The sequence below is a fragment of the Macaca fascicularis genome, chromosome Y, assembly GCF_037993035.2.
Source record: "Macaca fascicularis isolate 582-1 chromosome Y, T2T-MFA8v1.1".
Lineage (NCBI taxonomy): Eukaryota > Metazoa > Chordata > Mammalia > Primates > Cercopithecidae > Macaca > Macaca fascicularis.
This window is the reverse complement of record NC_132903.1, coordinates 3,982,921-3,997,872: the sequence shown is the minus strand read 5'-3', so window position 1 is coordinate 3,997,872 and position 14,952 is coordinate 3,982,921. Positions and strand designations below refer to the sequence as shown.

The window sequence follows — 14,952 nt, the reverse complement described above, 5'->3', positions numbered from 1 at the left end:
ACATTGCAAATAACGAAGTAGACAAAGAACTAATATCAGTAAGAAGACTGACACCAGAGAAAAGTGCTGATTCCTTAACTAACTAGGAAGAAGCAAATACAGATTCTGTTTGAAAATGTGTTTATATTTGGAGATATTCAGGAAAACAGGGAGCCCTCAGAATAGTACATTGAAAGTCCACTAACATGGAAAGTCTACCATAAGCCAGTCAATAGCATTTGTAATCTGCATTATATAATGCACTGTTCTCCTTTCTTAACTAGACCTTTTTTTTTTTTTTTTTTTTTTGCTAAGTAGGTTTGTGTTATTAGTCAGGGTTCTCCAGTGGGACAAACCTAATAGGATCTATGTATAAATGAAAGGGAGTTTATGAGGGAGCATTGGCTCACATGATCACAAGGTGAGGTTGCACGATAGGCCATCTGCCAGTTGAGGAAGTAGGAAGCCAGTTGTGGCTCAGCCCAAGTCCCAAAGACTCAAAAGTAGAATTGATGTTGCCGGAAAATGTGTTGCTACACTAAATCTGGCCTGTGTTCTCATCACAGCACATGGATTTTAACAGAAATGATTTCTTCTCCATTGGGGAAGAACATATGACTGCCACTGATTCTATCCTCTCTAAAGCCTTTTTTCATCCCACTTCTGTTATCTCCCTTCTTTTCACTTGAAGAAACAGGAGTTGAGATTTCTCCCAACATATAACATTCCAAAGGAAACAAATTTTAAATGAAAACTCACCAATCTTCTCATTCTCCATTTCCCTCCAACTTTTTCATGAACACTCAGATGATTGTTTTTTGATATAAAATCATTATTCATGGGAAGCCTGGAAGAGCTATTGAAAGAATATATAGTGCTATTTTCTCTGTAGCTCTGACTTAGTTTCTGCAGTACATTTAGGTTAAAAACCATAGAGTTCTATGGGAGGAAACTGAGGAAGACAATGATCTGAAACCTAGGAATTATAAGCATTGTGTGAAGTCTGTTTTGAGATGAGTGAAAACGATTAGGTTGGTGCAAAAAGTCATTGCAGTTTTTGGCTGGGTGCAGTGGCTTATCTTGTAATCCCAGCGCTTTTGGAGGCCAAAGGGGGTGGATCATCTGAGCTCAGGAGTTCGAGACAAGCCTGGCCATCATGGGAAAACCCTGTCTCTACTAAAAATACAAAAATTAGCTCGACATGTTGGTGTGTGCCTGTAGTCCCAGCTACTTGGGGGGCTGAGGCAGGAAGGTTGCTTGAAGCCAGGAGGCAGAGGTTGCAATGAGGTGAGATTGTGCTACTACACTTCAGCCTGGACAACGGAATGAGAATTCATCTCAAAAAAGAAAAAGAAAAAAGTCATTGCTGTTGTTGCCATTACTTTTAATGGCAAAAGTGGCAAATACTTTTGCACCAACCTCATAATTCAACAGTAGAATTTGAAATGGAAATAGTGTTGATTCATTAAGTATATTACAACTAAGAACATGAATGTTAAACTCAGCATCTGTGACTGGCCTTTTTGAGTATTTTGGTGTTGCAGTTCTTTCTTGTCTTCAGAGGTTTATGTTTCAAGACCCCCAATGGATGCATGAAAGTGTGGATAGTACCCAAACCCTATATATACTAGGTTTTTTTCCTACACAAATATACCCATGATGAAATTTAATTTATAAATTAGGCACACTAAAAGATTAATTGCAATAACCCATAACAGAACAATCATAGCAACATGCCATAATAAAAGTTGTATAAATGTGGTCTCTCTCCATCAAAATATCTTATTTCACTTTACTTACCTTTCTTCTGGTGATGATATGCAATGATAAAAGCCTACAGAATGAACATTATGAGATGAAGTTAGATGAATGACTTAGTGAGGTAGCATGAATTCTGAAAAATGGGATGTTCTCCTTTGTAAAAACAGAACTCAAATGTCTCTTGGACATCAAAGATATCTAGAAACAATATTTTGATGAGTTAACTCTAAATGTAAGAACATAGAACTAAAATGGCCCTAGTAGAAACTTTAAGAGAACTTGAAGGAAATCATTCTTTGCAAAGTGTGTTTTGTGTTTGGCAGAAGTGAAGTGTTTGAGTATATTTGGTTCACTCTAAACAGTGTGATTTAACACTTCCATTTATCTGGTCCTATTTTACTGCACTAAAATACCTTCTGATGATACCATAGAAGGAGTGGCTTAAACTTTGGGGTGATTGGGGGCTCAGCCATGGTGTCAAAGCTGAGATCTTAGGAGCAGGTGGTGGTGATGACTGGTAAGTGGGTAGTGTATAAAGCATAGATACCCTGGATAAAGGAACAACTTGCTCTCTCAATGAAATGAGGCATGATAGTATGAAATTACTCAGAATGGCACATAGTTTAAAATGTATGCATTGTGAGTCCAGGCATGGTGGCTCACACCTGTAATCCCAACACTTTGGGAGGCTGAGTCAGGTGGATTATCTGAGGTCAAGAGTTCAGGACCAGCCTGGTCAACATGGTGAAACCCTGTCTCTACTAAAAATACAAAAACTATCCAGGTGTGGTGGCAGGTGCCTGTAATCCCAGCTACTCAGGAGGCTGAGGAATGAGAGTCACTTGAACCTGGGACTCAGAAGTTGCAGTGAACTGAGATAGTGCCACTGCACTCCAGCTTGGGTGATAGAGTGAGACTCTGTCTCAATAATAAATAAAAAAATAATAAAATGTATCTGCTGTTTATTTCTGGAATATTTCTTGAATATTCCATTTAATATCTACAGATTTCAGTCAGCCATGGTAAGTTAAACTGCAGAAAGTAACACCAAAGATAAGAGGGGAATACTGCAATTTGTGAGTGACTTGGTGATATAACATGAACTGAAAAAGCTTGTGATTCTCATATTTTTTTCCTATCTCTGTGGTGACATGAGCATCTCTGAGGCTCAGCTTCCATTTACAGCAAATGGAAAAGCAAGCCATATCTAAGACTTCTTCAGCTATTATGCTTGTATCATTTCATTGTCTCTACTGAAGGTAAATGATTCCAACCCAGACCATTTTATTAAGATTGCAACTATAGTAACTAGTGTTTTAAAAACTCTTGCTCATTGTCATCTTTAAATTTTTTTTAGCCAATATCAGAAGACACCTGAAATAAAAATATGAATAAGAGGTTTCAAGGAAAAGCTTAATTTTTAACCTGCATCCCTGTGACTTTTTATATTAGAAAAATGCTTTCCTGGAAAATGTGAAATTACTTTGTTTTTCTTGGAAAATAGTACTAGATGATAGAAGTGGCTAAATCTTACTGATTAGAGTGAACCAAATATATTCAAACATTTCACTTCTGTCAAACACAAAACAGATTTTGCAAAGAACTATTTCCTTCAAATTTTCTTAAAATGTTAAACTTAGATGATTTTATTTCTGCTTTTAAATTTGTAGCTAACTCATCAAAATATTGTTTTCTAGATGTCTTTGACATCCATCTTTGACATAAAGAGACATTTGAGAAAATATCATATTTTCCAGAATCAAACTTGAGTACCCTTCAGGTTTTTTTTTAAGAAGCCAGGCATTTAAAGAGTTTGATTAAACTGTGTCCTGATTAGATTATTTATTCATTATTACTATGTATGCTTCCACCATTAAATAAATTGTGTGACCTTGCTGATAAAATTAGGGTTTCTTTTCTTGTGAAACAGGGTCTTGCTCTGTTGTCCAGGCTAGATTGCAGTGACACAATTATAGTTCAACGCAGCCTGCAACTCCTAGACTCAAGCTAGCCTCTCAAGTAGCTAGAACTACAGGTGTATGTCACCACTCCCTGATAAGTTTTTCTTGAAAAACTTTTTAAAAAAACTAGGTGTCTGTATTGTCCAGGCAGTTCTCAAATTCCTGGTCTCAAGTGATCCTCCTGGTTCAGCCTACCAAAGTTCTGGGATTATAGACATGAGCCTAGCGATAATGTATTATTATTTTTGACATTTTCAATATTCTTAACCTAAACAAGTGTGGTGATGATCATAATTCTTCAAACCAGACAATCCCCTTTATAATTTATTTTTACTTTTATTTTTAAATTATACTTTAAGTTCTAGGGTACATGTGCATAACGTGCAGGTTTGTTACATATGTATACTTGTGCCCTGTTGGTGTGCTGCAGCCATCAACTCGTTAGCACCCATCAACTCGTCATTTACATCAGGTGTAACTCCCAATGCAATCCCTCCCCCTTCCCCCCTCCCCAAGATAGGCCCCGGTGTATGATGTTCCCCTTCCCAAGTCCAAGTGATCTCATTGTTCAGTTCCCACCTATGAGTGAGAACATGCGGTGTTTGGTTTTCTGTTCTTGCAATAGTTTGCTGAGAATGATGGTTTGCAGCTGCATCCATGTCCCTACAAAGGACACAAACTCATCCTTTTTGATGGCTGCATGGTATTCCATGGTGTATATGTGCCACATTTTCTTAATCCAGTCTGTCACTGATGGACATTTGGGTTGATTCCAAGTCTTTGCTACTGTGAATAGTGCCACAATGAACATACGTGTGCACATGTCTTTATAGCAGCATGATTTATAATCCTTTGGGTATACACCCAGTAATGGGATGGCTGGGTCATATGGTACTTCTAGTTCTAGATCCTTGAAGAATCGCCATACTGTTTTCCACAATGGTTGAACTTGTTTACAATCCCACCAACAGTGTAAAAGTGTTCCTATTTCTCCACATCCTCTCTAGCACCTGTTTCCTGACTTTTTAGTGATTGCCATTCTAACTGGTGTGAGATGGTATCTCATTGTGGTTTTGATTTGCATTTCTCTGATGGCCAGTGATGATGAGCATTTTTTCATGTGTCTTTGGCTGTATGCATGTCTTCTTTTGAGAAATGTCTGTTCATATCCTTTGCCCACTTTTTGATGGGGTTGTTTGTTTTTTTCTTGTAAATTTGTTTGAGTTCTTTGTAGGTTCTGGATATTAGCCCTTTGTCAGATGAGTAGATTGCAAAAATTTTCTCCCATTCTGTAGGTTGCCTGTTCACTCTGATGGTAGTTTCTTTTGCTGTGCAGAAGCTCTTTAGTTTAATGAGATCCCATTTGTCAATTTTGGCTTTTGTTGCTGTTGCTTCTGGTATTTTAGACATGAAGTCCTTGCCCGTGCCTATGTCATGAATGGTATTACCTAGGTTTTCTTCTAGGGTTTTTATGGTATTAGATCTAACATTTAAGTCTCTAGTCCATCTCGAATTAATTTTCATATAAGGAGTAAGGAAAGGATCCAGTTTCAGCTTTCTACTTTTGGGTAGCCAATTTTCCCAGCACCATTTATTAAATAGGGAATCCTTTCCCCATTTCTTGTTTTTGTCAGGTTTGTCAAAGATTAGATGGCTGTAGATGTGTGGTGTTATTTCTGAGGACTCTGTTCTGTTCCATTGGTCTATATCTCTGTTTTGGTACCAGTACCATGCTGTTTTGGTTACTGTAGCCTTGTAGTATAGTTTGAAGTCAGGTAGCATGATGCCTCCAGCTTTGTTCTTTTGGCTTAGGATTGTTTTGGCAATGCAGGCTCTTTTTCGGTTCCATATGAAGTTTAAAGCAGTTTTTTCTAATTCTGTGAAGAAACTCATTGATAACTTGATGGGGATGGCATTGAATCTATAAATTTTGTTGGGCATTATGGCCATTTTAATGATATTTATTCTTCCTATCCAAGAGCATGGTATGTTCTTCCATTTGTTTGTGTCCTCTCTTATTTCACTGAGCAGTGTTTTGTAGTTCTCCTTGAAGAGGTCCTTCACATCCCTTGTAAGTTGGATTCCTACGTATTTTATTCTCTTTGAAGCTATTGTGAATGGGAGTCCATTCATGATTTGGCTCTCTGTTTGTCTGTTACTGGTGTATAAGAATGCTTGTGATTATTGCACATTGATTTTGTATCCTGAGACTTTGCTGAAGTGCTTATCAGCTTAAGGAGATTTTGGGATGAGATGATGGGGTTTTCTAAATATACAATCATGTCATCTGCAAACAGGGACAATTTGACTTCTTCTTTTCCTAATTGAATACCCTTTATTTCTTTCTCTTGCCTGATTGCCCAGCCAGAACTTCCAACCCTATGTTGAATAGGAGTGGTGAGAGAGGGCATCCCTGTCTTGTGCCAGTTTTCAAAGGGAATGCTTCCAATTTTTGCCCATTCAGTATGATATTGGCTGTGGGTTTGTTATAAATAGCTCTTACTATTTTGAGGTACGTTCCATCAATACCTAGTTTATTGAGAGTTTTTAGCATGAAGTGCTGTTGAATTTTGTCAAAGGCCTTTTCTGCATCTATTGACATAATCATGTGGTTTTTATCTTTGGTTCTGTTTAGATGCTGGATTACGTTTATTGATTTGCATATGTTGAACCAGCCTTGCATCCCAGGGATGAAGCCCACTTGATCATGGTGGATAAACTTTTTGATGTGCTGCTGGATGTGGTTTGCCCGTATTTTATCGAGGATTTTTGCATCAATGTTCATCAAGGATATTGGTCTAAAATTCTCTTTTTTTGTTGTGTCTCTGCCAGGCTTTGGTATCAGGATGATGTTGGCCTCATAAAATGAGTTAGGGAGGATTCCTTCTTTTCCTATTGATTGGAATAGTTTCAGAAGGAATGGTACCAGCTCCTCCTTGTACCTCTGGTAGAATTCAGCTGTGAATCCATCTGGTCCTGGACTTTTTTTGGTTGGTAGGCTATTAATTATTGCCTCAATTTCAGAACCTGCTATTGGTCTATTCAGGGATTCAACTTCTTCCTGGTTTAGTCTTGGGAGAGTGTAAGTGTCCAGGAAATTATCCATTTCTTCTAGATTTTCTAGTTTATTTGTGTAGAGGTGTTTATAGTATTCACTCATGGTAGTTTGTATTTCTGTGTGGTCGGTGGTGATATCCCCTTTATCATTTTTAATTGCATCGATTTGATTCTTCTCTCTTTTCTTCTTTATTAGTCTTGCTAGTGGTCTGTCAATTTTGTTGATCTTTTCAAAAAACCAACTCCTGGATTCATTGATTTTTTGGAGGGTTTTTTGTGTCTCTATCTCCTTCAGTTCTGCTCTGATCTTAGTTATTTCTTGCCTTCTGCTAGCTTTTGAATGTGTTTGCTCTTGCTTCTCTAGTTCATTTAATTTTGATGTTATGGTGTCAATTTTAGATCTTTCCTGCTTTCTCTTGTGGGCATTTAGTGCTATAAATTTCCCTCTACACACTGCTTTAAATGTGTCCCAGAGATTCTGGTATGTTGTATCTTTGTTCTCATTGGTTTCAAAGAACATCTTTATTTCTGCCTTCATTTCGTTATGTACCCAGTAGTCATTCAGGAGCAGGTTGTTCAGTTTCCATGTAGTTGAGCAGTTTTGATTGAGTTTCTGAGTCCAGAGTTCTAGTTTGATTGCACTGTGGTCTGAGAGACAGTTTGTTATAATTTCTGTTCTTGTACATTTGCTGAGGAGTGCTTTATTTCCAATTATGTGGTCAATTTTGGAAGAAGTGAGATGTGGTGCTGAGAAGGATGTATATTCTGTTGATTTGGGGTGGAGAGTTCTGTAGATGTCTACTAGATCAGCTTGGTGCAGAGCTGAGTTCAATTTCTGGATATCCTTGTTAACTTTCTATCTTGTTGATATGTCTAATGTTGACAGTGGGGTGTTGAAGTCTCCCATTATTACTGTATGGGAGGCTAAGTCTCTTTGTAAGTCTCTAAGGACTTGCTTTATGAATCTGGGTGCTCCTGGATTGCGTGCATATATATTTAGGATAGTTAGTTTTTCTTGTTGATTTGATCCCTTTACTATTATGTAATGGCCTACATATGGCTAGCCAGTTTTCCCAGAACCATTTATTAAATAGAGAATCCTTTCCCCATTTCTTGTTTTTGTCAGGTTTGTCAAAGATCAGATGGCTGTAGATGTGTCGTATTATTTCTGAGCGCTCTGTTCTGTTCCATTGGTTTATATCTCTGTTTTGGTACAAGTACCATGCTGTTTTGGTTACTGTCTCCTTACTCTTTTGAGTCTCCATCATCTCATTCCATTCCTTTCATCCACATGTAACATATTCTAACACAGTTCAATGAATGACCCTGGATCTAAATGTAAGATCTTGAAAGAAGCAAATCTTTGCTCAGTTAATGTTAGGAGTCTTAACTTTTCCCAAGGTAAGAAACACAGAAAAAATTTGGCCAATATGGACACTGTTCACTGGATGTACTATGTTCGGTGAGCAGATGTGTTTGTGTATACATGAGCTTTGATGGGGTTGCAATTTTCCTTCTTAGTAATAATTCTACCCTCATCTACTTCCTAGGAGACAGAAGACAAATAAATGAACCTTACACTTTGCTGGAGCACATCTAGATTCAGTTGCCTTGGATGTGAAGTTTGTATGTCCTATTTATCCACACCTCTCAGCAGTGCCCAGAATGGCACTAGCATAAAGTGAATGCATTGTGAGCACCTGTAAGTGAATGAATTTGTCAATGAATGAATGCATTTGGCGTCATATAAATAAGATTCTTCAGGGCATCAGAAACATACCTTATAGAGTAACACATTGGGAGCTTGCTTTTAATTCATGTCAACCTTGTGCTTTATACGGAAATGGAGCATTTGAAACAGCTATATATATGCCCTTTCCAAGTGTACTTTCGTCAGCTGAGGACATGTTCAGACGTTACCTTCTTTTCCTTCTAGAGTATTTTGGCTTGTTATCAGGTTGTGTTAATTGAGTTGGTGCATTTATTGTCTTTGAATAAGATGTCATGATTTATGTTCCCTGTCTGTCAGCCACAATTCTGCAGCAAAAATGGTAAGACTTCCACATGTGTTTTCCACAGCATTTCAACTTAATGCTAATTTTTACATTAGCACATTCTTTTTTGCTGCCACAGTCATTGTATGAGTTTTGTAGTATTAATGTCATTTTAACTCAGTTCTGGGAAAATGCAAAGATAGGAATTTGGTATGTCATTGAAACAAAATACTTCCAAGTTGCCAACCAGAGAAGTTCAGATCTACTTTGTTTTACTTTGCATTTATGTGGCTATTCTCTTTACTTTTACGTAAAATCACAATGGCATTTGCTGCTTTCTTCTGATTTGATGGTTCTCCGTATAGACGTGTAGAAAGTTACATGGCCTTCAGAATGAAAGTCTGTATTTTATCCCTGGTCTAAATTACAGAGTACGCGTTCTAATCCCTGGTTTAAGTTATGGAATGCATGTGATATGGTTTGGCAGTGTCCCCACTCAAATCTCACCTTAAAAATTGTAATAATTTCCGCATGTCAAGAGCAGGACCAGGTGGAGATAATTGAATCATGGGGACAGTTTTCCTCATACTGTTCTCACAGTAGTGAGTAAGTCTCATGAGAGCCAATGGTTTTATAAATAGGAATTCCCCTGCACAAGCCCTCTTGCTTGCTGCCATGTAAGAAGAAGATATGGCTTTGCTCCTCCTTGCCTTCTGCCATGATTGTGAGGCCTCACCAGCCATGTGGAACTATGAATCAATTAACAATTTTACTTTATGAATGACCCAATATCAGGAGTGTCTTTATTAGCAGCTTAAGAATAAACTAATACAGCACATCCTCCCTAAATCCATATGTGGAAGCCCTAATCCCCAGTGGGATGGTCTTAGTAGGTGGGGCCTGTGGGAGGTATGTAGGTTTAGATGAGATCATGAGGGCGGCACCTGCACGATGGGATTAATGTCTTTATAGCAAGAGAAAGAGACTCAGAGCTCCCTCTCTCCTCCATGTGAAGGTACAGAGACACGGCACCATCTGCAGACCAGGAAGGAGGAAGAAGGCCCTCAGTAGACACCAGATCTGCCAGCATCTTCATCTTTCCAGGCTCCAGAACTATGGGAAATAACATTTGTTGCTCAAGCCACTCAGCTTAAAGCATTAGTTAATGATCCTGAACTAAGACACTGTGAATGTGACCTTCTATGACATTAGGGTTTTTGTAGATGTAATTAAGCTAAAAGTCTTGAGATGAGGATGTCATCCTGGGTTATTTGGGCAGACCTACCTCTAATGCTATATCAAATGCCATAAACTGGGTGGCTTAAACAAAATATGCACAAAGGACAAGAAAGACAGAAGAAGAGAAGGTGATGTGACCATGGAGGTAGACGTTGGAGTGATGTGGCCAAAAGACAGAACATCAAAAGGCACCAGAAGCCAGAAGAGGCAAAGAACAGATTCTCTCTTTGAGTCTCCAGAGAGGGTGTATTGTTGCTCACACATTGATTTTGGATTTCTGGCTTCCAGAAGTCTGAGAGAACAAATTCCTGATATCTTTTTACATTTTTTTTTTCATTTCCATTGGTTTTGGGGGACCAGGTGGTATCTGGTTACGTAAGTTCTTTAATGGTGGTTTGTGAGACTTTGGTGCACCCATCACCAGACCAATACACACTGAACCCAATTTGTAATCTTTTATACCTCACCCGCCTCCTGCCCTTTTTCCTAAGTCCCCAATGTCCATTGTATATTCTTATGCCTTTGCATCCTCACAGCTTAGCTCCTACTTATGAGTGAGTACATAAGATGTTTGGTTTTACATTCCTGAGTGACTTCATTTAGAATAATCTTCTCTAATCCCATGCAGGTTGCTGCAAATGCCATTAATTTATTCCTTTTTATGGCTGAGTAGTATTCCATGGTGTGTATGTGTGTGTGTGTGTATAGATAGATAGATAGATAGATAGATATAATTTCATAGTTTCTTTGTCAACCTGTTGATTGATGGGCATTTTGGCTGGTTCCACAATCCACTCAGATTGTAGTAATTTGTTACAACAGCCACAAAAAAATAATAGAAGAAGTGTATGCATACTTTAGGCTTTGTAGTTGTCATTCATTTTAATGACTGGAACAGACAATTGGTCAAAATAGATATTAGTAATGTAATTGCCTTCCTAGAGTGTTATTGAACTGAATATTGGAGAAGTAATTATAATTTCTATTCCACAATGATTATTTTACATTATGTTCAGCCATGATTTACTATAGGAATTTTATTCATTTGATTTCTCCATGCCAGTGTCACACTTCCCTAATAAATGTGACACCTTTTGCATGGTGACTATGTGGCATTAATGAAACCAATCTCCTCCTTACTCACCTGATGTATAAATCTAATATTAATCAAATGCCTATTATAAGCCCACCATCGGGACAATCATCAGCAATGCAGCAATGGGCAAACCTAACAGGCTTCTAGGTTGATTAAGGTCACAATTTAGTAGAAATAAAAATGGAAATTACATTAAGTTCTCAGTATTTGTGAGAGTTGTAGACCATCCTGGCCATCTTTACTAAAAATACAAAAAGTAGCTGGGCATTGGGGTGCATGCCTGTAATCCCAGCTACTCAGGAGGCTGAGGCAGGAGAATCACTTGAACCAGGGAGTCAGAGGTTGCAGTGAGCCAAGATCGTTCCAGTGCACTCCAGCCTGGCAACAGAGCAAGACTCCATCTCAAAAAAGAAAAAAAAAAAAAAATCACCATAAACACCGACTTAGCAAATCATAAACTATTGCTCCTAGGGGAAATACAAGATTAGGTTTCTATGATGTCTGGTCACAACATTTTCATCAACCAGTCAATACCTAATCTTGTTTTATGTATGTTTCTGTTTAAGAAAATCTTTCTGAGTAGATATTGTTGACTCATTCACACTGAAGTCATGTCCAGCAGCACCATGACTCATGCCTGAATAATGCTTCTCTAACACAGAGATATTTCCTGTGAGGCACATTGTAGTTTTTTTATACTGGGGACCCCAGACAGCACTTCAGCTCTGTTCTTCAGGCTGTTTTATTTATTTATTTTTTTTATTATTATTTTTAAGTGTCCCAATAATTTAATGGCATAGCTAGAAGACAGCATTTACAGCTCTTCTGGGACTCTCCAACAGAAAGCTTTTCCTGGATGCACAGACATTCATAATACTGGTAACTCTCATCAACAGCTCTGGCATCTACACGTGGCCATGGTACCCTTCCTACAGCACGGGAAGAGAACAACAGGATGCCCAAGAGGCATCTGGACAGGACACAGCAAACAGAAAGGCTGAACGTCCCCCACGGAACCCCATTAAAAAACAATGTCTATCACAAAGTCACGTTTTCCGTTTTTCAGCCTTATAAAGTCAGCGATGCTGGAGGTTGTCTAGCGGAATCCGTCCTCCAGCAATGAGTGCAAAAGGGGAGCGCACGGCTACAGGGACGTCCCTTCAGTGAGCAATGGAAACACTGGCTGGAGGCCTCCCATCCATTTCGGACAAACACATACATACAGAAAAGGATTATTGCCAGCTTGTGTACTTTCACAATGTGATTTTTGTATTTCGAAAGCTTGAATTGTCCTTGATGCTGTCGGTGTGAGTTTTGTATTCCATAATGGTGTTGGGAGGTAGGTTAAGCACTCGCCGAAGTGTGTCCCGGATTCGGGCTGTGGTTGCTTGGTTACTGGCAGTCTTATTCCATATTGAAATAATGTCCTCCTGAAAGCGGACAGACACCACAGCCCCACAGATCTCCTCCCCAACCATGAACTGTTCCCCCAGCATGGCCAAAATGAGATTCTCCCAGCAAAGGGAGGCCAAGCCCTTCCGCAGCGGAATAATCCACTTGCCACCATTTTTATTTGCATCATCCTCCCACATGGGTTTAATTCCTTCTTTGAAGAGATGGAAGTCACTGTGGCCTTTCAGGTCCCCGGGACGTACCATGTGGCTATAAAATCTCCAGAACTGCTCCACAGAGGCAAAGGTGCCAATCTGTTTGACACTCTGTTCATAGCTCTGTGAGCTGGTGGGACGGCCGGGGGTTCTCCTGGAGTACCAAAAAGTGTAGTTGTACTGCAGGGGATGCTCTGCTGGTCCAGGAACAACAGCCTTTCTCTTGCTACTGCTCTGATTCTTGTCTCGTTCCGTTTTTTCCTTCTCACCATCTTTCTGTGTGCTGTTTTCTTCATTTTGATCATGGTCCCCACTGTCATCATCTTTCAAAGCGTCGAACTTGTTGTTCATCCTCTCGCTGCGGCTGTCGCCACTGCCTCAGGGAGTGACTTCCGCTCCACCAGGGCTTCAGGCTGTTTTAAACAGCAAAATCACCAACAAAAGCACAAACATGCAAAACCGATGGTACTCAATGGACCATAATAATTCCACTTGTTTAAAGTGTGATAGCTGAAATAAGAAGGTAGAGCATGGCCTTGTTCCACTGTAGCTGGGAATGTGCACTTTGAGCAATTTACATTTTTTTCCAGCTTTGTGTGTGTCTCTGCAAATGACTGCAAAAGTGCCATATTGATTTTGAGGTTACAAAGTTTAGTGAGCAGGAAAGTTCAGAAAGACAAAATGTATAAATAATGAAAATCAACTGTACTTAGAAAACAGAATATTCATAAATCTCAGGTCTGTAAATTTTATAATTATACAGGGCTAACTCTTTAAACCATTAGTCAACTCCATGCCTTCAAATTTTTCTTGTATTTGGTTATTTCCTAATGAGGATATTTGATGATAGCCATTGGACTAAGCATTTTCTTAAAGCATGACTTTTTTTGAGTTTATTCCATGCACCCCACTCTGAGTAGTTGCTACTCTTGTGCAAACAACTGTAAAAACAAACAAACATAAAAACAAAAATAAATAAAAGATGAGACTTAGAGTAATTGAGAAAGCTGCCCAATCTTGAAAGTGGTTGCTCTGGAACTTTTTCCCAGGTCAGACAAACACAAAGAGTTATTCACAAAGTTATAGAGAGGTCAATGGCCTCTGCTTTTCCAAATTCCCTTCTCCCCTAGACTTAGTTCTGCTTTTCCTCTTGGTTCTGTTCTTTCGCTTTTCTTATCTCCTCCCATCCTCTCTGACCTCACTCTCATTTTCCTCCCTAGCACCATCTCTATATGCTGAATGCCCAGCTTTAAAGTCCCAGCTTTAAAGCCATTTTGTTCCTGAAATCTCACCAAGTTCCTTTAACTTAATTAACAGCTCCTCTTCTTTTTCTTTCTATATCATTTATTCACTTTTTTTTTCTTTTTTTAAGATGGAGTCTCACTTTTTCACCCAGGCTGGAGTGCAGCCGCATGATATTGGCTCACTGCAACCTCCGCCTCACAGGTTCAAGAAATTCTCCTGCCTCAGCCTCCCAAGTAGCTGGAACTACAGGCACACACCACCACACCCAGCTAATTTTTGTATTTTTAGTGGTGACGGGGTTTCACCATGATGGCCAGGATGGTCTCGATCTCCAGACCTCATGAGCCACCCGTCTCAGCATCCCAAAGTGCTGGGATTCCAGGCTTGAGCCACTAAGCCTGGACATTTTTTTTTTGGGCGGGGGGGGGGGGGGGGGGGTGGGGGTAGTCTCACTTTGTTGCTCAGGCTGGAGTGTAGTTGTCTCAACCTTGGCACATTGCAACCTCCACCTCCCAGTCTCAATGATTCTCCTGTTCAGCCCCCTGAGTAGCTGAGACCACTGGCAGGTGACACCACACCTGTCTGAGTTTTGTATTTTTAGTAGAGACAGGGTTTCATCATATTAACCAGGCTGGTCTGAAACTCCTGACCTCAAGTGATCTGCCCACTTCAGCCCCCCAAAATGCTGGAATTACAGCTGTGAGCTACCACCCTTGACCTTTTCATTTTTTATATTACTATTCTGCTATGGTGTGAATGTTTGTGTTCCTCCAAAATTTCTGCATGAAAATCGTAACACTCAAGGTCATGGTGTTGGGAGATGGAGCCTTTGAGAGATATTGAGGTCATGAGGGTGGAGTCTCATGAAAGGGATGAGCGTACTTATAAAAAGAGACTCCAGAGAGCTCCATCGCACCTTCCACTATGTGAGGACACAGCAAGAAGACAGTGTCTGTGAATCAAGAAGCTGGTTATCACCAGACACTGCTTCTGGCATGCTTTGATCTTGGAAT

General features: G+C 39.5%; 1 pseudogene; it reads right to left on the bottom strand.

Moving 5' to 3' along the window:
- Positions 1-12,319: 12,319 nt before the first annotated feature.
- Positions 12,320-13,074, bottom strand: LOC141409540 (eukaryotic translation initiation factor 4E type 2 pseudogene; annotated as a pseudogene).
- Between the last annotated feature and the right edge of the window lie 1,878 nt (positions 13,075-14,952).